Source organism: Aphelocoma coerulescens, chromosome 3 (genome assembly GCF_041296385.1).
Source record: "Aphelocoma coerulescens isolate FSJ_1873_10779 chromosome 3, UR_Acoe_1.0, whole genome shotgun sequence".
Lineage (NCBI taxonomy): Eukaryota > Metazoa > Chordata > Aves > Passeriformes > Corvidae > Aphelocoma > Aphelocoma coerulescens.
The window spans coordinates 2,783,080-2,808,983 of NC_091016.1; the positions used below are offsets into that span (position 1 = coordinate 2,783,080).

Here is a 25,904-nt window from a genome sequence, read left to right on the forward strand (position 1 = left end):
AATTTAGACATTGTGACCTCTGGCTAATTATAATACAGATGAAATTTGAGAGTTTTCCAAGAAAACTAGCCCACAATTAAGATTTAATCCTGCAATTCACCATTCCCCCCTCAGCCATCCACTGATGCTGCTTTGTGATGAAATTTCCAACAGATGGCTGGGATCCTCGAGGCGTGGAGAAACTGTTATTATCGGAGTATTAGCAGGCTTTTAAACCTTCCTCCTACCTTAGCTGCTGTGCTAATGAGGCTCCCATCTCCCCTCCAGGGTTTGCTGCAGGGTTTTATCCCGCAAAAGGGACTTTTCAAGGAAGAAGTGAAAATGTTGAAGGAAATATTGTAGGTACAGCCTTGGAAGAAGATTTCCCTTCATATCCTTTCTGCAAAGGTCTAAATAATGCTCTTGGTTTTTTTCCCCTTGTGGAATAACGATGTTTGGACCTTGAATTGAAGTGTGTAGGAGTAAACTTCGCAAAGCATTTAAATAGTACCACAGCAAGAGGGGGAAAGCAGCATTCTGCAAAAACCTGCTGCTCTAGAACAAGGAGCAGGAGTGTATGGAATACCAGATCCTCTGCCTTGGATTTCAGGCAAGCCACTATTTATAGGGTGATCACTGAAGCTGACTCCAGACTTCACTTATAAATAGCTGAGCCTACATTTCCCTTCTCTGCCAGAATTTTCCCAACTGCAGTTTCATGCTTCCCTTGTCATGCTGAATGTTGCTGGTGGTTTGTGGACACGTGGCTGGGCAGTGGTGGGGGCTGATAAAATTGGATTCACCAGCTTCCTTGTTAGCAAATCCTGCATGGATCTAATCCCACTTTGGGAGTGATGGGGGAATGTGGGTTCTGTTGCCTGCATGCTCTGATGACACTTGAAGATGAAGCTTGGTACTTCAAAATCACTCCAGAACATCCATCTGCAGTATGAAAGTCAGATTTTGTGAAAAGGTGTGTTACTGTGTGGGATTCTGAAGAAATCCTGCAGGCCATGACTTAAGCCCTTAAAATCCACTGTGCTTGGCTGCTTTTGACTTTTTAAAATTTGGCCAAATCCTTTGTAAGGCAGAATCATGGCACTGGGGGGTTTTGCCCACCAGAGCATGGGAGAGTCACACTCAAATTCCTCATTACTGGGATTCATGTGGAGAGTTCCTCACTAAGGCGGTGACTGGTAAGGGCCAGGACATTTTTAGAATAAGCAGTCCTGCATGGAGGCAGGTGAGAGATCTCTGCTAAATGAGGAAAGGGGAATCTTCTTAAAGCTTCCCACAGAATTAAAAGTTGCCAGCTTGTGCTTGCAGACCTGCACCTGAGCAACAGCCCCAGTGTGGAGAGTGTCCAGGATCCAACGTGGAAGTTGTGAGCATGGGAGGGAGCAACTCCAGCCTGGAGCTCTGAATGATAGAGCAGCCTCTTTCTGCTGGTAAATAATTCCTGTTAATGTGTCTCTCTGAGGATCATTTCATCCATCTGTGTGGCAGCATTAAGGCAGGGAGAGCAGATGACTGCACCTGGATGAGGCTCCACTGATGTCAGACACATCCCTGCACATGGTCCAGCTGCATGGAACTGAACAAGGAATCACAGCCTCAGCAGTTAAAGCCCAGCATTACCAGAGCAAGGTAATCACCACAGAAAGCATTTAAAAGTTTGTTTATGCTGATGGGTTCTTGGAGTATGTGCTGATGTCTTAAGCTGACTTGAAAGATTCAGTTCCTGTAGGAAAAGTAAGCAGGTTGTCAGAAAAACGAATAAAATCTGGGAGAGGGCTAAGAATTTAACTTGTTTTCCCTGCAGTAGTTAATGGACCAGCTGCAACTGGCAACTTTGTTTTGTCAAATTACTCGGGCTGATGTGTTTTTTTCATAGAATCATGGAATGGTTTGGGTTGGAAGGGACCTTAAAACCCATCCAGTCCCACCCCCTGCCATGGCAGGGATACCTTCCACCATCCCAGGGTGCTCCACGCCCCATCCAACCTGGCCTTGGACATTTCCACGGATGAGGCAGCCACAGCTGCTCTGGGCAACCTGTGCCAGGGCCTCACCACCATCACAGAATTCCTCCCTAATATCTAATCTAAACCTATTCTCTTTCAGTTTAAAGCCATTAAATTTCTGATCAGGTGCATTTCTGGTGCATCCAGAGGAAATGGAGGACTAAAACTATGGTGAAACACAAGGAAAGAGAATAATGTTTGGCAATAAGGGGCAAAGCTTTTTGCAGAGAATTATGCAGGTTTTTGTGGGACAGATAAATGCTGAGCATTTTGGTCTGCTTTCCTCCCCATTTCTCTTTGGGTGAGGAAACCTTGCTGCATCAACACCTTTGAGGCATTGAGCCTCAAACTGCTGCACCATGAAAGGGGCTTTGAAGGGCCAAGAAGCTTCCTTTGCAGTTGTGATTGGATTTCTTCCGTATGGAGCCCACAGGACATGAGAGCAGGTCCCAAGACATTTATTTAGTTTTTTAATGTACTGCCTTGGACACAATGGAAACGTCTGCAGGGGATGTTGTGGTACTCTGGCCCCGAGCCCCTGCCAGCTCTCACTAGTGCTTCCTGTCCTTCCACAGGGATTCCTGCCAGGACTCCTCCCGGCCACTGGAGATTGCTGTGATGCTGGCAGGGAGAGCAGGAAAGCCATCTTGTCTTCACACTGTCAGCATTTCCACTGCTGACTCCGGTGGCGTGGGAAGGAGACAGCAGCTGGCTGAGGCCAAGGCCAAACTTTTATAAGTGCCCTGTGCTTGAGTCATTTTCCAGGGTTGGGGATGTTGGGCACGTGGAGAAATAGGCCTGGAGCTCACGGGAGCTGGTGGTGGAGAGTAAACAGCTGAGAATGGATACTCTGGGAACAGGGTAGGCACAGAGAGTTGGGGAGCACTTACAAAAATAAGACTTCCCCAACAAAAGAGTATTGCCAGACCTCTGAGGTGCAACCTGAGCATAGAGTTACAGTGATCTGCGTGTCCTTGCTGCTTGTTTCTCCAGGTAGAGCCCCCTGCTGTGTCACACACACCTTTCCCTGTGGCTACTGCATGGGCATACCTGGATGAGTGTTTACTCCCTGATGCAGAATTTTGGGTTGGTCAGCCTCCTGAGCTGGTTGTAGAGAGAAGGCAAACTAAGGATTGAGGATCAGACACATCTATGTTTTCAGTGACTGTTGGGAAACAGAAATATCCCAGTAAATCCATCCCGGGAAATGCATTGCTACAAAGTGTTCCTGAAAGTAAGGGTGTAACCCTGAGCTGGGTGTAACCCCGGTGCTGAGGCGAAAGAGGGTTCTGTGAGGAAATGTTTGTGAAGAGGAGCCATCCTGCTTCCAGACACGCTGTGCACACAGTGAGGGAGCTGAGTTTTTCCTCTGGGCAGATTCTTGCCCATCTTTGATTTTCTTCTCAAGAGCTTGGCCAAGTCTGCCACGAGACAAAAGACAAAGTTCCAGTCTGGATTTGTGCCTTGGAGCCCCACTGTGTGTCTGCAACCAGGAGTTACAGTTGGAGGAAAGGTGTGGCTGGCGAGGGGAATGGATCTCAGTCACGCTGGGAACCTGTGGAACTGGAACTGTCTGATAACAGGAGGCTCTTTCCAGTCTAATGGAACAGTGAGGGAGTTTTTTATTATAGTGTGAGTTTCTTGGTGTGCATTTTTGTTGTGTTCTTGGAAATTGCCACCATCCTTCAGTAGATTCTTTTGAGTTTTAGTACTGCCTTAACAATTGTGGCTCTTAATATCTCATCTAGATGTGTTGCTTTTGTATCTGCTTGGAAGTACCCTTATACAAATTCAAATGTGGGCCTTGGGGACATGGTTTAGTGGTGGCCTTGGCAGGGGGGGGTTAATGGTTGGACTCAAGGATCTTACAGGATTTTTCTGACCTAAACCATTCTATGATTCCAATTTTGATTCATTTCATTTTGAACAATGCATTCAGTTATTTGAACTAGGATTTATTTTTAAATTATCTTTCAGAGAGGTTGGAATGTGATTACCTGTACATACCTGTGCCGTGTTTTCCCCTTGCTGAAGGTGTCAATATGCACATGGATCTGTTTCTGTGGGATGAGCATCAAACAATAATATTGAGTGTGATGCCTGGTAGATTTTCAAAAGGAAAAAACCCGAAGATTAAATGTTGCTTTAATGGTGAAGAAATCCTATGTTTGCCTGGGCAAAATGTGTGAGGGGAAAAGCGTTGGGCTTCAGAGTCAAACTAACTACAAAGTAACGGGGCTGAAGGGGAGTGACTTTGCCCAACATTGTTGCTGCCCCTTTCCACTTCATTTAATAACAGTTTCTGTCATGGCCATTCATTCCAGTCCTTTCAGTTTGGTTAAAGGAGCAGGAATGTGGACGTCAGTGGGAACAACCTGTTTGTCTGACTGGCTTTACTCACTGACATTAGGAAGTGCTGCTAGTTTACCTTGTGCGTATTCCCTGCTGAATTGTCACCAGGCTGTAGGCTTTGTTCGTGCTGAAAATACAAACAAATTGGTGCCATAGTTTTTAAAATTAACTGAGCATCCTCTCTGTCAAATTGGAGATGCTGCTGTGAAGTATCAGCAGCAAAACCTTTGTATCTGTCCTGTTCTTTACCAAATGCTGGCTCTTTAAAAAGAAGAAAATGACTGTCAGTACCTGGGATAACTGATTGGAGCCCACAGTGTCCCCTGCTATTCTGGTTCTTGCTTCTCCAGGCATTCATTCCTACCCAGTTATTTCCATGGGAATCCATGGCCCACCCATCTTTGAGCTATGGGGGTTAGGGAATCCTAAAATACGCTGCATGCTCTTGCTCACTCCCAGGCATTGCAGACTTTTGTCCCTGCCAGATTGCTTGATGGATATTAATAATTGAGTGAAGGGTGATTTTTTAGGATGTTTCTTAACATCCTAGCATTTGAATGTATTTTTAAAAATTTCTATCCATATACACACATTTTTACTGCATCTCAAAGTCTGGATATGAACCAGCACAAGTGACAAACATGAAAGTATGTTCTTAGATCTTATCAAGAATCTTGTAGGCTTCATGTGACAGAACATTTTAAAGAGACTTTCTGAATGTCAGAGGAGCTTTTCCCGAGTTTAAGTGACTTAGTCCCTTTGGGCTCTCACTGGAAATTGGGAGGAGGACACACTGTGGGAGCAGTAAGGAGGTGGCTCTGGCAGGGCAGTCTTGGAAATCAAAGGAGAACAAAATATCCAGAAGAGCCAGGCTGATAGGTTTGACAGGCTGGAAATGAAGCAATAGTCCAGAGATTATGGCAGGAAGTGGATATTGGAAATTTTGGCAAAGTGGCTGAGTGTGAAGGGGCAAGAGCCAGATAAGAGGGAGTTTAAGATAGGCAGAGGACAGGAACTCCAGACAGCAGTTAAATAGGAGTGAGTGCAGGGATGAAGAGCAGGAGAAAAGGGAGAGATAACCAAGGAGCCAAATGAATCCAAGAGTGGTTTGTTGATTTTTTAAATAAAAGACGTGGATAGCACTGGTCCATAGCTATATTGCAAGTGAGAGGTGAGGAGAAGTGAATAGGAGGGAAGGAGCATGACCATGAGGAGGGTCAGGACAGGGAGGCAAGTAGGGGGCCAGGATTAGCAAAGGAAACCTGAAGAAGCAGTGTCTGCCTCTGACCTTGGCTGTGGACGAGGGGAAGGGAGGAAGGGCACACTGGCTGTGGGACAGCAGTTTTCTCTGGAAAGACAGGTAAAATCCTGCCCAGGAAAAGAGGAAAAGGGAAAGTGTGGCAGAAAGACAGCTGGGCTTGGGTTCTAGGATTCGGTTGCACTGGCAAAGGGAGGCCGTTTACGTGGGAAGGTGGCAGGACTGGAGCAAGAGAGGATGACTGCAGTGGAGGAAGTCAAACCCGGGATGGGGTTTCCACTAGGAATGACAGAGCAGCGGGAGGGAGAGTAGCACTAGAGGAAATGGATGCTGGGGGCGAGCCAACATTGTCTTTGCGATAGGAGAGGGTGTCAGAGGAGGAGGAGCGAGGAGGCTGGAGAGACCCAATAACCAAATAAATGTAAGAGAAGGGAAGGGGAGCCGGGAGCGGCTGGATAACACCCACGGGAGGCTGGGAGCGAGGGCCGGCGGAGGGGGAAGACCTGGAGTGAGCACAGGGCAGGCCCGAGCAGCAGCAGGAGCAGCAGCAGGAGCAGGTGAGGATGCGCCCCGGGCGGTGCGGGCTGCGGGCCGTGCCGAGCCCCCCGCGCCGCAGGGCCGCCGCAGGGCAGGGGCGCGGGGCGGGGGCTCCTCCCGCGCTGTCCCCGCCCCCCGCGCCCCCCGCTCCGCTCCGCGCCGGGCGGGGCACACGGAGCTCACGCAGCGCCGCGCGGGGCTGCGGGCACCGCCGCTCCTCCCGCACAGCGCGGAGCCGCCGCCCGGGCAGCCGAGGTAGGGCCGGGAGCGGCGAGCCGGGAGCCGGGAGCGCGGATGGGGGGCGGCCCCCCCTTCCCGGGAGCGTGTGCGCAGCGCGGAGCGCGGGCGGCTCCCGCAGCCTCTCCGCAGCCCCGATCGGCGCGGAGCGGGCCCGGCGCTGTCAGAGCCGCCCTGCCCCGCCCCGCCCTGCCCTGCCCTGCGGCGGCCCCGGCCCGTCCCCGGGGACCGCGGCCGCCGCCCCTTTCCCTCCCTCCCCTTCCCTCCCTCCCCGCCCGCGGTGCCGCCTCCGCCGCGCAGCCGCACGCCCCGCGCGGTGCGGTGCGGAGAGCCCGGCTCGGCTGCTGCTCCTGCGGTATTCCTTGCTAGACGGATGTAATTCCTTCTTTATTTTTCTTCGTCGGGGCGGTGCGCGGGGGGCGGCGCGGGGGTCGCGGCGCGCTGTCAGCCGGGCCCGCTGCGGGGCTTTGTGTGCGGGAGCGCCGCGCTGACCCCGCCGCGCTCCGGGTGTGGGGCTGCGGTCCGGGCGCGGCCATCGCCCGCCGCCGCGGGTGCCGCGGTGCCCGCAGTGAGCGGCTCAATGCGTGGGCTTGGTTCGGTTGTCTCGGGGATGGCTCTGGCTGTTAGGTGGGTACAGGCCTGATTTAACAAAAAAAAAATATGGCAGACTTGTGCTAGAGTCTGTGAGACTGCAGCAGCTCTGAAAAACCCTTGTTCATGGCACAGGGGCTGACGTTTCATTCAGTAGCTGATGTTTTTCCTTTTGGAGTGATGATCCAGAATGAGCATTGAATTTGTGATGTTGATGTCTTAATTGTGAGTGAAATTGCATTCTTGTTTAAAGGTGAGTAGTGATCTGTGTTTCTACGTTGTGCTCCGCATTGTCCGTAGGTGTAAATGCTAAATGTTCAAGATCAAGATTGCAGGGACAGGGAGTAAACACAAACTGTCAAGATCCGGAGCGTTTGGCTCATCCTTCGACCTCTATTGACAGGATACCAGCATTATGAAACCTGCTTATTGAACAGTTCAGGAAAAGGGCTGGAATTCCCGCAGCCTGGCATCGTGCTGACAGGCATCTTGGGGAACAATGCTCCCCGGAGCCGGGGTTAGAGAGGCAGGGCACGGAGAGGAATTTATTCTGAGAGATAGCAGCCTTGTGAAAATGTCAGGGGAGGCTGTGACTCCTCAGGCCATTGCAGGAAAACTCCGCTGGAGGAAGGACTTGCATATGCTCAGAAGGCTCTGGGGAGAGAGACAGGAGTGAAAATGGAACGGGATAAAGGGCTGGGAAGGTGGGTGATGGTAGTGGGATGTGATTTCTAAAGAATCGTTCTTATCCTTTAGCGTTTTTTTCCCCCCCGTGTTTCTGGGGAGAACAGAAATGGCTGTAGTGATGCCTCCATGACTTAGCAATGGTTGTAGGGCTGTGGGGAGGGACGAGGGGCTGGCTCATGTGTCACAACCTGTGCTGGAAAGGCAGGAAAATAGGGAATATTTTGTTACTTCATACAGTAGCATAAGCATGGAATTATGAATGTGGAATCAGGAGGCTGGGTTCTGTTCCCGAACCCGCTTTAGGTTTTTCTGTAATGCAGGTTAAGTGCAGCAAATGACACTCACTAAAGCAGGATGCAGCATTTTGGGATAAAATAGGAGCTTGCAGCAGCCATGTGGCAAAAAGCGTTAGAGATGCTGTTTCATCTCTGTGGTGGCACGGATGCTGCAGCCTTTGGAATTGCTGCGTGTCACTGAACCCTGCACACAGGAGTGGGACAGAGAGGAGCAAAACCCTCCTGCTGCATGTATGGAGACCAGGATACTGCTGTGTGCAGCTCCAAGAGCCCCGGGGGAGCAGGAGTACAAACCATTTTATGAAAGATGTTTTCTTTTTCCTTCATCATCTATAAAATGGAATGAGTTAAACCCCCTTTATTGGATGGGCCTGGATTGCTCGTTTGCATTACGTCACCTGACTAAGGATTTATTTTTCATGTGGGTCAGTTACAGGATTTAATATTGGTAGTTGGATTGCCTGCAAAATAATTGTATTTCATTAGTGAGGAGTGCATGGACATCTTTTGTGGAACACAGAGGAGAAAGCCTGTTTATGCAGATGTTTAAGGGTCAGACTGCAAAAGTTATTTAGACTGTTAATCTCTATAGGCACCTAAATTCCTTAGTCATCTGATCTGGGCACAAGTGAACAACCAGTACATTAGTTTATCATTGCCCATTAACCATGAGTCAGCTCCTAAATCCTGCCCAGGCTGGTGTCTGTGGCCACAGGCTTCCTGATTGCCCTTTCCCGGGTCTAGGAATACCTCTGGAAGTGTTGGAGCCTCAGGGGCCGGACAGGTGACCTGAAGTCAGGGCAAGGAGCCATCAGCTCCCCTCGGATCTCTCTGGCTCATCTGAGGTTGAGCAGGAGAGCAGTGCAGGCTCTTTCCTGTGGTGCCTGGAAACTCCTGATGAGACCAGGCCTGTGCTCCATGGCAGGAGCTGTGTGGAGCCATAAGGGCTCTCCTGGCATATCAGCTCCTGCCGTGGGCTGCTCCCGTTTCCAGTTGATGGAGCTGGGGAGTTTGCCAGCATGTTGGACCCTTACCTTTGCTGAGGCTCATGGCAGCTTTCCCAAGTGCAACCAGCAGGAATCTGGCCTAGAGGTGTGAAATGTGGAAATCCAGTGGCGTCCTCTTGCTTTAAACCTGAGAAACCATCTCGTGTTGGATTGCTCTGACCAGATACCACTTGTGTGGAGAAGCAAGTGTTGGAGCTGCAGCTCCACACCGAGGGGAGTGTGATCCATTAGGATCTGTGTCCTGCAGAGCCTGGTTTGGAGCCTGCTTCCCCCACTGCTGGGTTCATTTCCCCCCACCCACATGTGGTTTTCGTTTGTCAGCCTTTTATTATTACTCTTAAAATGATCTGTTGTGAATTTGTTTTTCTAATGAACATGAATACAACGTCGCAGCAGTTACAGCTGGACCTTTGGAGGCTTTTCCTGTAATGAAAAAAGGGTTTCAGAGAGATTACATGTTTTTTTTTAAAAAACAGAAAGACATAAGAAAAATTCTTCTTACGCCCAATAGACCCCAATTTATTCAAGAGCTTGATCAGAGTGACATAGATCAATTCTATATATACATATAAGCAGGCAGCTTTTTTTTCTATTTTGTCCCACTTTATTTCTTTTCCCGGTGTTGTTAATCCCAGACACATTTTTTACTGTCCATTCCTCATTAAAAAAAGCCAGTTTTGCATGGAAAAACTTTGATGTGTATTGTTAGGTGAGGGTTGAGTTCATAACCGATTTTATGGCTGGGGGGGGCTGTGTCTGGAAGTGTTATTTCTGCTTGCAGTGAAATGTATGTGATTATCAAAAGATATGCACCAATGTATAAAGGTTGTACTCAGGGATTGTATACATCTTTCTATGGCCTAGGACAGATTAAGGTTGAGGATTATTTTGAGCTACTGTTTTTCATCACTGTTAACATTTTTCTCATCATCTTCTCTGTGAGGTTTTTTCTCGTTGAACGGTGATAATTTCAGGGTGTTCTTACTTTGTTATGTCTCATCACTTTCCTGCTATTCTCTTAATGTATTATTTGATTGTTTAATATATTTACTCTCCTATTACATTGCACAAACTCATATTTGTTTTTAAGCTGCATGTGTTTTAGCCTACCAGAAATTCCTTTGGTGTGTCACCACTGCCATCGGAGAAACACGTTTATGCCGCTGTGCAGCCACTTTTATTCCACAATGTGCTGAGTGTTAGAACTTTAAAAAGAGCTGGAGAGTTGGTTTGATTTGTTCAGCAGCCCCTCATGTCAAGAGGGCAGTGGGGAGTGAACAAAAGAGGCACTGCATGTGAAGCCCTTGTGGCAGCAGGTGCTGACCCACACCTGTTGGATACTGGGAATAGCCTCGCTGGTCATACCAGCCGTGCCCTTGGAACAGGAGAGGTGTGCCATTAACACTCTGTCCTGAGAGCTAAAAATACTCTGCCCCCAAACTGTTCACAGGTAAATGTTCCAAATTTAGCAGTTTTTCTGTTTACTGGGATTCCAAACATAGGCTGTTCCCTTTTTGGGAGAAGTAGCCAGACCTGAAGTTCCACCTGCTGAGCAATTAGCCTGTAATCTGTGAAACATGTTCAGGAGTGATGTTCTTGGATTTGATCTCCTGGGTTTTGTTCACATGTCCAGAGCTGTGCACAAGAGGAAAGCAGTTCTCCTTCTCTGTTTGTGAGAACAGGAAACACAGATGCTTCTGCAAGTCATCAGAGAAGCTGTGGGCTTGCCTTGAAAAGCAAAGTATTTGTGTTTTATTTTTAAGACAGGAATAGGGATTGGCTGACAGCTCAGTTTGATTGGTGTGACCACTGGGTTTAGTCTCGTTAATCATGTCTCAATACAGCATGGAATGATTCCTGGAATGGGCAGCTGCTACTCTGCATGAGATGTGAGGTCTGGGAAGAGACGTAGTTACGTAGTTGCAGACACAGATCTAGGATGTGATCAGAGAAGAAGAGATGCAGATCTGGAGCCACCCAGCCGTGCCCCACTGCCCACGTGAGCGACTGGCACGGGGTTAATGGGTTTGAAGTAGCCAACTTAATGAACAAAGCATTTATGCTTCATGTGTTCAGTCTCCCTGTAGGAAGTGCTGGAGTGGCTGTTGTGATCCTTCCTGCCCTCAGTCCATGGGGACTTGCACACCTTTAGTTCTAGCTTTTGTTTTTTCAGTTTGCCCCGAGGTTTTGTAAAACAGCATCACACTGAGGTCATGCCTGTGCTAAAATTTCCTGGCCAGGGCTGCAGTGGTGCCTGCAGAGATCAGGGAGGATCATGCCCCACCCTGAAATGGTGGAGTTGGATTTTCCATTTTCCCCCTTCCTTGGAGGCGTCAGTGGCCGGGGCTGGGTGGGAGGTACTCCGAGGTGACGCAGAGGTTCCTCTCCAAACCTGGCCCTGACATTTTAAGGTTATACTGATTACCCAGTTTATCCCAGGCAGACATTTTTCCCAAGCCAGACCTACAGGCATCTTTGGGAAGTCTTTTATTTTTGCTGTGGGATTCAGCCCCAGTAGTGTCCCAAGAACGTGGTCAAGGTCTTCTACAAGGAGTTGTGGGGGTTTTCTGCCATCCAGCAGTAATCCAGATCTGCAGCTTTTGGTTTTGTAAGTTCCTGCCTTTTGTTCTGAATTAATCCTATTGCTCTATGGATTGATTTATTACATTATGACATGGGGTGTCTGCTTTTGGTTCTTACATGATAAAAGGGAGCCTTGTGTTTGGAAGGGCAAGGAAGCTATGCATGGATCCTGTTCTTCAGGGCATGGTGAGCTCTGGCAGTGTGAGCAGAGCCTGAGGTATGGTGGGACTGATCACTCTGGGGTTGTGCACCAGGACCAAAAGCTGATTTTTCCCACTCATAAAATCAATTTTGCTTAGTGCCTAGACACCACAAATGCTCTAGCTAATTATAGCAAGTAGCTCCTCTGGTTTTTTGGCTTAGAAGGGAAAAGGTGCTGCCTGCTGTATGTAAACTGATTTAATGTAGACACATTTATTTGAACACCCACAGATTTTGGGTTTGGGCATTCCAGATGTTGACTTTTTTCAGGAGCTAAACCAATGGTGAGATTTTCTTGCCAAGGGCTTTCACTGACTTTTCTCTAAGTAAACAAATATTTAATGAAAATATTTCAGGGTGATCTGCACCGGTCCCTGCAGATGGGGTGGATGGCTCGTGGCTCTGGGGTGCCAGAGGCACACACATTTACAACACTGGAATGCGGCTTGGAGCTAATTTTTGGAAAGGGACTTTAGGCCTAGACCTGCCTTATGGAAGTGTGATATTTGATAAAGGAGGATCATCCAGTAGAGCACCCTTTGCTAGAGCCTGGATCATGCAGGAGTCTAGTTAGGAAGTCAGGACAGTTCTCCATGACTTAACAGGAATTCCTTGTCATGTAGGATCCATATGGGGTAAGGATAACCTGGTTAGCTTAACATTTGCTTTTATAATGTAGAATACTGTGACCTTTTTTGGACCATAATGCCATGAATAACTCTCTACAATTTCATCAAGATGAATGAATTAATTGCTACCTTTTTATTTTTAATACTTTTTTAGAGTAATGTATTCTTATAGCAATTTTAGATGCTTTTAGGAGGCCAGGTCCTGAGCCTGAAAGAAATCTGGTTGATTTTGGTGGAGCTACACTGATTATCACAAGTTGAAAAATCTGCCTTGCAGTCTTCAAGTTTTCATAAAACAAACACTGGAGCCTGTTGTGTTTTATTCTGTTGGTGTTTTTGGCAACAGAGAAGCTTTTCCTGATTGTTTTCCTCATTTGAAGGCTGATTGTACTGAGTGACCTCTTGCTACTAAAGGGTGGGTCAGTTTATGTGGGAAAGTCTTAGTCAATGTGTCTGGGAGATAAGTGGGACTGCATCCCAACGAGCCTTGTGTGTTAAATACTGGAATGTGCTGGGGATGTGCCAGGAGATTGGAAGCAGGACTCTGCGACAAGCCCAATGCAGTCACACTCTCCCTAAAATAGCACTGTGGATAACAGGAGATCTGCAAAGTTATCACTTACCTCATTTTCGCACGAATTCTTTCCTAAAAATGGATTATTGACTGAGGGTTCAGGCGGGTTTTTTCGGTAATACATTCCATTTGCATTTTGAGAGCAGTCATGTCCCTCTTAAGTCTTATGCTGCAGGTAAGAGGGAAAAAGCTGTGGTGAAACCACACAAGTCCCAGCACAGGAAAAGCCACTTGTATCATCCTCATCATCACCTGAAGGAGAAATGAGATGGCTTTTACCTCAGTGTAGGTCAGTAGGAGCCTCTTCAAATTCATCTTGAACTATCTGGAAGTATCAAGGCAGAGATGAATCAGTTCAGCAGCCTCAGGCATGCCTGGGCTGGCTGTGGGTGACAGGATTTTGGCACGAGCCCCTGGATGCAAACAGCCAGTGTTTGGATATTCAAATGAGCAGTGGTTTACCACTGCAGACCGTAGATGGTTTTGTTTAAGGGGAAAAAGAAGCAAATTTGATTTTCGGCCCTGTGTCAAGTTTGCTGAGGGAAGAATCTGATTGTGCAGCTTCAGTGGTTGGCATAAGCCAGTTAAACTTAAAACCTGGGGTGCCTGAATTAGTTTCTTAGGAAAGAGGATGAGTTGGCTGCTAAATGGGATAGTGTGAGGAAAGTGCGGGGGCGGCCGGGTTGGGAGCAAGGTTGGGAGATCCTGAGTCAGCAGGTGCTTGTTTAGCCCCGGTGAGAGGCTGTGTGAGGAAAGTATGGATCCAAATAACCATTCCCTGGATGTGTGTTTGCACTGCAGCTCAGTGAAAGGGAAGATAAAAGTGGGATTGTCAGGGAACCATAAGATTGAGTACGAAAAGCCTGGAGTGCCCTAAGTCATGACCTTTTAGTGCCTGCAGATTTGAGGACGAGCTGCACTCTTGGAAAGGCAAATGGATTAGAGGTCATTTGTGGAAAATATCCCTCAGCTTCTGGTGTGCACTGCCAGCCTGGTGTCAGTTCAGCTCCTGAGCCCCATGAGATGCGACTTCCAACAAGCCTGGACCAGGACTGACATCCCTGGCCCCGGCAATTAGGTCCACATGGATTGTGCTTGGAGCAGAGTGGTGTCACATCCCCTGTGCTTCTGAGGTTCTCCATGGGGAGGACACTCACTCAGCAGCAGCTGCCAGGCTCTCTGTTATCCTGCTCCACAATCCCTCGGGAAGGGAAAGCTGTGGCACTCAGGATGAAGTGGGGCATTGTGGTTGTGCTCCGAGGTTGGCTGGGGAGGAGGATGTGGTGCAGCAGCCCCACCCCTGTGGCCCCGGGGGGATTCCCTGACCCCAGGTGCCCCATTGATCCAGCTTTACAGCTTCCCAGCACCCGAGTGTGTAAAGGAGCTTTATTGCTGCTCCAAGGAGGAACGTGATGACATCAAACCCAGGTAAAAGGGAAAAAGAGGTAAAAGCCTGCAATCCAACGGAGTTGCACTGAGCTCTGCCTTCTCCAGTCTTGCTCACTTTCAGGTTTTGTATCAGGAGGCATAAAAATTTCCAGAAATTGCAGTTTATGTAAGAGATGTGAATAATGGCTAATAATAAGTGAAACTGCCGTGAGGAGCGGGAAGAGGGGGGAAATAGGTTATTTTTAGAGACCTATTCTCATTGTATGCTAGACAAACAAGAATAAGGTGACTTTGCATTAAAAATGTACCACAAAGAAGTGAAGATATTTTCCCCAGAGAAATCCCCATGGTGCAGTAATGGTCTGTACTATCTGCCAGCTTAGGAATCAGACTCAAAACTGCTTCTTCACTGTTTAGTAAGAAAAGAGGGACCTTCCATGCTCATTTTCATTGCAGTACTGTGATTCTCCTTGCTCTGTGAAGCTTGAGAATGAAGGATCTGAATCCCCACTTGTGCCAAGTTATACAACTACATCCCAGCATGGGATGTCGTGTCCATTTACATCATCACAGTCTGGGGCTTGAGGTTTAAATCCTCTTCATAGAGAAATATGCACAAGAACATCTCAGAATCACAGAATTAACTAGGTTGGAAAAGATCTTTGAGATCATTGAGTCCAACCTATATCAGAGATAATTTTGTGTTGCTCAGTTATGTCTCAGAACCATGTTAGAAATGTAAAGATTGTTAAAAAACGTGACAAGATCCCAAAATGTTGGAGTCAGGGATGGTGATCCCTCTCTGTGGGCAGGGAGCCCACAGCTCTTATGTAGCTGTGTTTTTAGTCTGAGTAATCCTAATCAGGTAGTAAATCCCGAGTGAGATTATGCTGTTGCAGCGAGTGCAGCAAAGATCAGCTGCAGGGCTAGAGGGGGATCTGGAGATGCCTGCTTGGATATTCAAGCAGGCAAACCAGAACTTTGGAGGCTTTGTAGGATCTTCCTCTGAAGGAGTGGGGAAGAAGCTCAGTGAAGACAAATGATGTGTTGGCTGCAGCAGGGCTGACAGGTGAGGAGCACATGGGCATTCCAGGGTGAGGCGCAGCGCTGAGGGATGTTTCTACAGCTGCTGCTGACCAGCAGAAAATAACATGAATCACTTGGGGTTGCAGTGGCACAGCAGAGCTGCTGCAGAGTTCAGAGAGTCCCAAAGTTCCTTGGATTCCTGGCATGGGGTGATGAACCCCCGCGTTACCTTTAGGGCAGTTTTCCGAGCAGAGCATCCACATTATTCCGGGGTGCCTCTAACAGTGGGACAGCTGTTTTCAGTTTTAACTTCTGGTTGTCATAAGATGTGGCAGGAATCCAGGGAGCCATGGAAGAGCCCTGGGCCTGAAATTAATTTTCAGCCAACTCGATTAGATGGGTGCCTGTAGCAGACTTACCACTACAATTTTATGTGTATTTTGGGTTAAATGCAGCTCCTTGCTGGTATTTAGTAGCTTGGCCATCGTATCTAAAGGAGAGCTAGGAGGGCGTGCAGATACATAAAACAAGGGGCAAAAATATCCTTGTATGCATTTTTAATGCTCTGCTTTGTGGCTTGATCAAAACAGTGCAATTTGATGGGGATGAATGTTGAGAAATGGTCACTATGCAGCAGCTCAGCTGCTCCATCAGAGGGGAATGAATTCCCAAATTGCATCCCAAGCTTGTTATTAGAGGATTAAAGAGCTGGGCGACTCACCTTGGCTAACTGTCCTGAAACTGTGCTTGCGCTCATCATACATATAAATAACTATTATGCAAATATTACTGGAGCAACAAGGCAGGTTTTGAATTTGCTTTATGCCTTGCAAATGGCCAAGTCACTTGTCCCTGTGTTCCAAATGATAATCTTGTTTTCCTCAAACACAAAGCACTGAAATTACCTGTGTAGTAATTGGAATATACCACTCAATTCCTCTTTCTCTGAACTGGCCTCAGCATACAGTAGCAGACTGGAATGTTTGGTACATAATTTCCTTCCTTGATTAAGTTAAAATTTAAGAAGATTTCCCATTTGGGCTGTCATCAGGAGCAATAAATCTTTGTTCCTTTTAAAAATCTGCCCATTCTGGTTTTGACTGACATCACCTGCTGCCTGGATATGTCTCTGCAGAGAGGAAGTTGTCTCAGTTTGCACCAGGAGAGGTATAGGTTGGATATTAGGGAAAATTTCTCCATGGAAGGGGTTGTCCAGCTCTGGCACAACTGCCCTGGAGGGATGTAAAAGCTGTGTGGATGTGGCACTTGGGGACATGGTCAGTGGTGGTCTTGTTGGGTTAATGGTTGGACCTCAGAGTGGATCAGGAATCAGAGGCTGGGTGGATGCTGGGTTCTGCCTCTAAGTGCTCATGGGTTTTGTGCAGGTACCTGGTCCTTGAATACTGTACCTCGGGGATCTCTTCCCCAAGAATCACTTGGAAAACCCTTTGCTACTCCTTGGAGAAGTCCTGGATGTGACTTGCCATAGAGAGCTCCCTGTTCCCTGGGGTGGTGGTTTGGGAATCAGGGTGTTATGATGGGAGGTTCCAAATTAACTGCAACCTATTTTCTTAATAATGGTAATGCTGTGAAGTACTGTTAACAGCTCCTCCATCAGTGGAATGGCCATGTCAGCCTTGCCTGGGGTTTGGGCTTCTCCTACAAGGACTGATGAGGCAATTCCCAGAAGAAGTGACAAGTTTGGTGAAATGATGTGCCACTCTGTTTGGTGACTGGCACTTGGCACGTTTTCCTAGATTTATTGCTAGGGAACCCAGGTCTCCTCAGGGACAATGAGGAATTTTCCTGGCTCTGTTGGTATGGAGTTATTTTGCTCTGACCTGTTCCTGATGTTGGCAGGTGGTAGCCATGGGAGCCAGGGGATCCTCCACAGGGTCAGATGGGATGGATTGGAATGGGATTAGCTTCATGTTTGGAAGTTTGTGTTGTTTAAAAGTTGCATTTTGTGGTGGGGGAATGGAAACAACCCAAACTTTGTGGGCTTCTTCCCGAGTTGCTGGGTTCATAAGGAAGGCCAAGAGCTGTCTGGTGATGTCAACAACGAGGGGGAGGAGGCTTTGTAATTTGAGTGTTGCAGCAAACAGAAACTTGGCAAAGGCCAGAAGAAATGCAGCAGAGGGAATTTTTTTACAAGCCAATGGTTAATTTTAGCTGGGAGTTTGGGATGTAGGTATTTTTAATGACTTTTCATTTCAAGGGCTGCTGAGGGATGGGGAAGAAAGGATGTTGTGTGTGTGTGGACCTCCCAGTCCTGGTTTTAGCTGTGACACCTGTCTGGGTTTAGCAGCTGGATGTTGGAAAGCTTTCATAATTAGTATTTTAATGCTTTTGTGCACAGTGGTTTCTGTTGGAGGCTATGGTAAGTCTCCTCAGCTCTGTTTCCATGCAGAATTCAAAATGACATGGGAAGCACAAACCTTTGCACAGGGCTGTGTCACAATCTCCTCTTTGGTCCCCTCTCCCTATTACAGTGCCATGATTGTGAGGCATCCATAAAGCCAGTGCTTTGCTAAAAATAGGCCATTCCTCTTGCAAATGCTATTACAATTCTGATATTCAAATATTAAACCTTCTCTGCAGTGTTAAAAATAGCTGTGAACGGAGAAATCCTTTCCTTATTCTTACCTAGAAGCTGAATATTGAGCGAATCAAAGGTTTGCTCCTGAGGCTGGAGCTGTGTGAGAGTTGAGCCGAGGCTTCTTCACCCCTGTTTCTTCACCCCTCATCTGCTGTTGTTGTTGTTGAACACAGAGGATGAGTGGGTGGGAGAGAGAAATGAGCAGGAAGTGGATCAAAAGAGAATGAGGAGTAGCCAAAATGAAATGGAGGAAATAAGAGTGGAAGCAAAGCGAGAAGAAAAATCCGGATTTAAGGTAGAAAACTGCATTGAGAGTGTTTCATCAGAATAAGGCTCCAATCCCGATGGCTGCCAGACAGGGATTTGGGGAGCAGCTGGCAGAGGGTGTGAGGCAGACCTACCTCTCTCCCAGGGCTGTGGGTTCAACCCTCTGTGTCTGTGGCAGGAGCACTGAAAATTGCAGCAAGCCACTAATTGCCTTTGGGAGGCCACTTACAAGGGTGGGAGCATCCCGAGGATTGAGCTCAGTGGGAAGATCAAGGGCTTGGCAAGTTGGGGTGTGTGCTCCAAGTGCTGATATCCTCAGCCTACACGCTCCAAGAATGCACAAATTGAAAGGCAGGTGTTTATTTTTCTCCCCCTTCCAATGCTCTTGGGCATTAACTAATGCAAAATTTAATAATAAAATACCATTTCAACAAAATAATTTCCTTCCATTTGCCATCAACAAAAGATGCATTGGAAAAGAGAATTTCCTCTAGGGTGAAATAAAGGACAAGCAAACAGAAATGACCGTTGTAGATTTAATGGGGAAAAAATGGATTTGTCATGTGGCTTGAAAGTCATCTTAATGATATTATGAGGCAAGGAAGGAACCAAACAATGCCCACCTTTTATCATGGAAATGAAGGCCAGAAAGGCTTTCAGCAAACACTGTTTAGCCAAAAATAAGGGTGAAGGAAAATCTAATTTGACCATATAATCCTCTTGGTCCAGGTGAGTGATGGCAGGACTGCTCTCTTTGCCTTTGAAGTTCCAAGGGAAAGGAGATCCTTTTTCCCTTTCTGTGGGGAGGAGACCAGCACTAACATTTATCAGCTTAAGTTGGGTTCAACCAGTTGTGTTCAGCTGGAAACCCCTCTAATGATCATCCCTCACTGCTGGAGTCTTCTTGGGAGAGAATCCTGGAGCAGGTGGATCCCACAAGGCAAACCAGAATGCTTTTTGTCTCTGACAGTATTCTCCATGGCCTACCGGGCTTGTCCTGGATTTCCCCCAGCAGGAATGCCATTTTGGCTCTGGGCATGTGTACTGCCAGAGGGCTGGCAGTGAGGGAAGAGCTTGATAAATCTCTGTGTCGTCGCTGTGTCTGGAATCACTTTGGGATTGCAGCACTTCAACGCCCTAATGCTCCCTCTCTGTGCCCTGGCAGCTGCCTTTGGAGGTCTTCCCTCCTTGAGGAGGTGTTCCAAGATAGGGAAGGTCCCTGTGTGTTCTTCTACCTCTCCTAGCACCCAGCCACCCTCCTCTGGTCACAAAGCCCAAATCTTTGAAACCCAAAGTGGCACAAATTTCAGCCACAAATGAAACACCCAGAAAAAAAACATGCTATGGAGAGGGTATGGCAGGGCTGGTCACACACCAGGATTCAGTCCTGGTTTGCAGTGGCCTCTGGCTGCTGGTCAGGGTCTCTCAATTAGCCAGTGATTTTTCCCTTGTCCAGGCTGTCTTTTGCTGTAAGTGGAGCCAGGATTCCTGGCTTTATATTTGTATCGGGTCCCTCAGGTGTGGTGCTTGTGCCTGTTGTCACACCAAAGGCAGCTGTCTTAGCTAAGATCTGCAAGAAATGAGTTTATTAGTTCCCCTTCCTTTAGCAATCCAGGGAGAATTGAGTGGCTTGTCTTTGGAAGGCAACACTGGCATGATGAAATGTCCATGTGTGCTGTGCAGGGAGCTGCCCTGCAGGCCACCAGTGCCCCCCAAATGTCTTTACCTGAGTCCTATTAACCACTTCGCATACAGAGGTGTTGACGCACTTCTCACACCATGTTGGTGCTTGGGTGAGCAGTTAAGTGCATTATTTGAATTCAGTAGCACCCTGGAGGGATTAAATTCCACACACTGGCATAGTTTCCTGGGCAGAGCATGCTCACAGGACATAACAGAGGTTACCAGGCCTCCCAAGTAAGTTAATTTTTATTCTTCTCTGTTACATTTGAGCTTTGGATGAAGAACATGGGTGAGCGGTGTCAGCTCTGGATAGTCCAGGTGTGCAGGTTGTGCGTTTCCATGGCTGTAATGGCACTGCCAGTGTCAGTGATCCTGATGCTTTCTGCCAGGTCCCACTTTCACCTTTCTGCCTGGCATCCCCACATCTTTTGTCTCCTTCAGTTTTATTCAGTTATTTTCATTTTTAAATCACAGTGTCCTCATGAACCTGCCAGCCCATGCCCAGGTTGCTGCAGCCATGTCTTGGGTTTTCTCAGATGACTTTTGGAGGGTATGACAGTAAAAGTATCTGGAATAGCTTGAGGGACCTTGGCTTCAGTGCTTATTTTTCATTGACAAAATCCAGACCAGCTTTGGAAAGGTGAGCAAAATTGAAAGTTATGTCAAGAAGAGTGCTGAATGTTGCTCTGGAAGGGAAAGAAAAAGAAGTTGTTTAGACTTATGGCTGGCTGTTCTCAGGAGGGCTGAGTTGCAGATCCCTTGTCCTCAACTTGCTCATAAACCATCCTTGATTAATTTAGTAGCAGATCCAAGTGGGAGGAAGGAGAGGGAGCTGCATTCGTCCTGATGAAAGAAAATCTGCCTGAGGAGCAGGCAAATCCAAGCTGTAATTCCTGCAGAGCTTCAAACATGGCCCTAATTTTGCTGATTCAGAACCTCTTTTCTCCTAATCTTGGCATGGGTACCTGCAGGCAAATTTGTCCATGTCTTCATTTGTCAGAGTACTGCAGTGAGGGCTGAGGTAGGGACCAGAATTCCCAGGACACAGGCTGGGAGAGCCTTCCTGGGAGTAGGATGTGTGCTCAGGTGCCCTGTGACCTGGGGAAAAAGCCCTACATGGGGAAAAAAAGAGGCCAGACAAAGCCCTACAGCAGCATTCCCGGGGCTAAAGAATTCCTGCATAGCCCTGTGACCACCTGCTGCTCTCAGGGCTCCTCCCAGGATGTTTTGTGGTGTGTCCACTTTCCTGTTTCACTTGCACTGAATTAAATGGACTGATGGGTGTGATTTCTTTCTTGGTTGAAGGTTTTGTGGATATTCCCTGGACTTGCAGAGCAGATGGTGACTCTGTGTTCCCTGCTCCGACCCTTTGAGCCTTCCCAAAGCCTGGACAGGGTGAGGCATCCCGAAATCCCTGTGCTAGAGACACAGCTGCTGTAGGCTGACTGTTTGGGATAATGAAAGGAGAGAGATCAGAGTTTTGCCTCAGGCTTGGAGCACTGGAGACCCAATTAATTTTGATGGGAGTTGTTGGTGTCCAACACCTGTGAAAATGAAGCTTCCAGCATTATGCTGCAGGTAAGGAAGTAGCTCTGGGTTGGGATCTTGGTGCTGTTTTGTCTCAAATGAGACCTAGAAAGTTACAGGAATTTACTTTGGGAGTAAAACGTTGCTTTTGATATTTTCTGCCAGTTTCGTTGCTAGAGGGAGTGATGGTGAGGCTAAATTTGAACCCCTCAGTAGAAGTGGTTAATTAATGTGTTGTTTGTGCTCACTCAGAGTCACAAATCAGTAGGGAAAGGTTTAACATGAGAGGTAAAGTGAAAATGTGAGTGTCCATTTCCCCCAACCCACAGTCTGTCCCCTTGCTGGTTTATTTATTCCCCTACACAACCGACTCTCCTGTCGGACACTGGAGAGTGGTTGTTCTATTTTAGCTGATAATTTGTCTGTGGTTGGGTTACTCCTGACTGACACTTCCACACAGGAGCCCAGACCCTCCCCTTGTGCCAGTGGGAGATGAGGTCATGGATGCCTGCTTTGGCCAGGGAGGAGGCTGTGAGTAAGGAGTCATTTTTGTCCTGTGAAATGCCAGCCCTGGTGCCTGGCTGGGTCCGTCTCGGAGGGGAGGCGGGAGCTGGCAGCCCTTGCTCTGCACAGAATGTCTGAGGCTCTCCGTAATTTCCTGCTCTCCAGATCCCCCTCCTGCCTGGAACCCACACCCGGCTTTGTTCTGGGTTTGGCCAGCTTGGAGGGGTGCCTTGCTGTGCTGCAGCTCTCAGGACAACAAACCCACCAAGTCTCAGCGTGCTCCAGACTGTGGAATTCCAGTGCTGGATGGGGCTGGAGTGGTGTCAGTAGGTGCCCAAAACACCGATCCTGAGGGACACGAAGCTCCAGGGAAAATGGCCTTGTTTCAATCAGTGCTCAGTGTTGCTGTTCCTGCCATATGTGTGGGCTCCTGGCATTAACTTGGGCTTCAATGGTCTGCAGTTTTGAGTTTCACCCCCCTGTATATCCCTGCAACGATGTCTTTAAACCTTGTGCTTCACCAGGATCCTGGAATAATCCAATAGCAGCCACTGGGGAAGGGAGCAGAGGTATACAGAGGAAGGTGCTTTCCTTGTGATGCTTGAGATTTTCAGCAGCCTTCAGGAATTCAGAGGTTTTATTTTAAATCAGGATTTCTATTAATCTTTCAGGTAATTTCACTAAGTTCACAAGTAGCTCAAAGCTTCTGGAACAGTGTAGCACTGGTAATTTTGCTGCTTATACCCACTTTATATCAAATAGGCTCTGAAAAATGTGCAGCAGAATTAAGTTGCAAAACAAACCCTGTGTTGTTGTACAGAACCTATGGTAACTTCGAATGGTATGAAGTTTTAATAGGCATTAAATCTTTGTAAAATACCCAGTACAACTCTTGTGCATCTGCAATTAATAAGTAATTCAGCCATGCCAAAGTCAAGCAAGCACAAATCCCTTTTATACCACACTGTACCATCTGTCTAATCTATTTGTGTCAAATATGGCTTGTTTGGGTCTGTCCTTCCACAGGCTGTTCTGGTAGATTAAATTAAAATTTCTGGTCAGGGAAATACTATTTTCTTGATGTTTCTAGCTCAGGTAACAAACATGGGTTTGGTGCTAGATTTTGTAATGTATTTGGTAAAAAATATGTGGTAGTCAGCACAAATATATTTTTGTCATGGTTGACCAGAGGGATTTTACAGCTCCAGCACCTTTCCAGCAGTTCCTGTGGAAGAGCTGAGGGAAGGGATCATCCTTCAGGCACTTGTAGGGTAACAAGCACCAAAGTGGGTCCTGTAGATTGATCTATTGGCCAGAGCTTGTTTTCTGTTTGTTCTCTGCTACTCTGAGAAGGCTCTGTTTGCCTGGAACTTGCATTAGGATGGTGGAATGTCAGAAAGGAATATTGAAAAGGACTTGGTTTCCTTTCTGCTCCATTGTGCTAGTCTGTGTGAGCTGGAAGTGCTGGAGGAGTGCAAGGAACAGCATTGCAGTGGGGCAAAAATAAACCCTGGGATTTGCAAGTAACCTTTTCTTTTGATGCTTTTCCAAAGCTGGTGCAGTGCCCTGTGTCCTTGTGGATCACAGAGGTTGCTGCACTGGGAGCTGCTGTTGGAGAGAAGGAATCTCCTTTTGGAGCAGAGCTGGGGGCTGTGGGCATGGGTGTGTAACTTGTGTTGTGGCCACTTGGGTTTTACTCCCTCTTCTGCACAGGGGATGCCTGGTTTTGGAGAATAGGGCCATTTGCAGGGTCCAGAGATCCTTGAGGGGCTCCCGGGCAGGTGGGCCTGCAGGAGGGATGCTCAGGGGGAGTGGGACTTGTGCATCCTTGTGGTTCCCAGGTTCTGTTGGAAAAGGCTCAACTCTGCTGCTCCTGCACTGCCTCTGAGTGTGTCTGCACACCAGCCTCCAGTGGGTGCTAGCCCACTCCTACGGCTTGGGAATGAGAGATTTCTCTCTGGGGCTGCTGTTAAAGCAGCACAGACACAGCCTGCATTCATCATTACCCTCTGGAGAGAACCAGAGCACAGAGCTTTTCCTGAGATGCCTGTTTGGAATGAGAACAATCTAAAAATTCTGCATTTTCACTTATTCAGTCGCATTACCTCGCTCTGCTGCTCACCACCTCCCCTAAGCCTCACTCAGGCTTTTTTTATCTCCAACCTTCACTTGCATGTGCTTTACAGGGAGAGATCCCTGGTCTCCACAGAGCTGAGCCTGCTGTGCAGTGCCATGTGAAGGGAAAGCCAACTCCAGCCATTCAGGAATTAAAATGGCTGAGTCGGAGTGTGGTGAGTATTAAGATGGAGTCAGCCAAGCAGATCGTTCTAGAAATTACAGGGGGTGATTTTGCTGTCCCTGGTGAAGTTAGGAGGCTTCCCCCTGTGTGTTGTGTTGGCATTGATGGCATCACTAATAGAGATGTTTTATTTAAAATCCCACCTTCAGTGCTTCTGTTCAGCTGCACGTGGTGCTGGAGTAGGAACCAACAGCGGGATCCTCTGGAAGAGAAAGGGCAAAGCCATGCTCCAAGGTCTGCTTTAACCTCTTGCTGCCAGCGCCTGGCTTTTCATGGAGAATATCATAATTGAAAAGCTGGCATAGTGTAATCCTGAGGTTTATATTAAAACCTCTTACGAGTGCATCATGCATTTCCAAACACTCCCATTAATATATTTTCTTTGAGAAATGCTCTGATCCAGGCGTTCTCTGGGTTTACCATTCCAAATAAGGATGCTTTAATTACTGGTGACCTGATTTGAATATGGGCTGGACTGATTTAATTTAAAATATTGATTGTAGCACATTGGACTGGTTATGCCTTTGCTTTGTTCCTGGAGCAGCCACCACCCTCGCTCAAATCTGTGTGTTGAGGTCCTGTCTTATCCCAATTCCCATCACAAAGGGACTCAGCACTGACCTGATCCTTTCAGTTAAAAGTTCCATTGTGCTTTTACATCTCATTCCTCACTTTCACCGGGGGTTCTGGAGTGTGGTGCATGGGTAGAAGACATGGAGAGGATGGTGGTCAGGGCTCCAGTAGACATCTGGTCCCATCCCAGGCGTGTGTGAGGTCTGGGAGCTGCAGTGGGGCTGCACTTTCCCCAAGGAGCTGTTACGCTGCATTTTTGGTAAGGAGGGGAGCTGGGCTTCCTCCAGATCCATGGGAGCTATGAGGAGGAGATCAAAGCACAGCTGGTTGGGAGCGGGGAGAGCATCCAACCACAAATAATTGTTCCAGCTTGAAATGCCAAGTGACAGTGAATGGCATTTGGAACAAGTGCTGGGGTGGGTCTGCTCAAATCTGTTCCTGGTAGGGGTCAGAGAATTACAGGACTGGTCCCACTTCATCTAAAACCAGTGTTGGTTTTAAAAACCTTGAAAAAACCCAACTTTTCTGGTTGGTTTTAATTTTTCTGCTCTGTGCTCTCATTTGGCGAGGCTTTGAGAGCTTGGAGATCTTGTTTTTGCCTTGAAAGTGAAACAAGGCTCAGGATTTCCCCGGGGAAGCAGAGCTTTTAGAGGCTGAAAAGGCGGTGGAGAGCTTTCTCCTCCGGAGGTTTGTCCTCGCCCAAGATGGCTGTCAGGAGGGATGTGTGGGAGAAAGGAAAAGCAGGAAGATCTGGAGAGCTGCCAAGCATTTAAAAGGGCTGTGTAGTAAACAGTCATTAGGTGGAAAATGATCAGGATTAGCGCTTTCTAAATGGCTCCAGGGCTGCTCTGGGTTTTGTTGGGTTGGTGTTGTTTTTTTTTTTTACTGTAAATCTGCAGGTGTAAATCTGAAATTTGTGAGAATCTGAGCTTTTTAAAAGTAAAAGCTAAAGAAGGTTCTTCCACTTGTTTGCAAGCATTCCTTCATGACCATATCACCCCTGTTGGACTTATTCTCCCTAGGTAATGTTTTAATTCTTATTAAATTAAAGAATCATTTAGGAACATGAAATAAGATAATAT

At 47.5% G+C, this 25,904-nt stretch overlaps 1 protein-coding gene across 3 annotated transcripts in view; it reads left to right on the plus strand.

Moving 5' to 3' along the window:
• The first annotated feature begins 6,050 nt into the window (after window positions 1-6,050).
• SPTBN1 (spectrin beta, non-erythrocytic 1) overlaps window positions 6,051-25,904 on the plus strand; it is a 116,911-nt gene continuing 97,057 nt past the window's right edge. The window contains exon 1 of one of the 3 annotated variants that reach the window (XM_069008817.1): window positions 6,051-6,170. The gene's annotated coding sequence lies outside the window, so the exon portion shown is untranslated. Of the gene's footprint in view, window positions 6,171-6,678; window positions 6,763-11,478; window positions 11,577-25,904 lie in introns of those variants that run through there. The other 2 variants (XM_069008818.1, XM_069008819.1) reach the window with 2 other exon arrangements.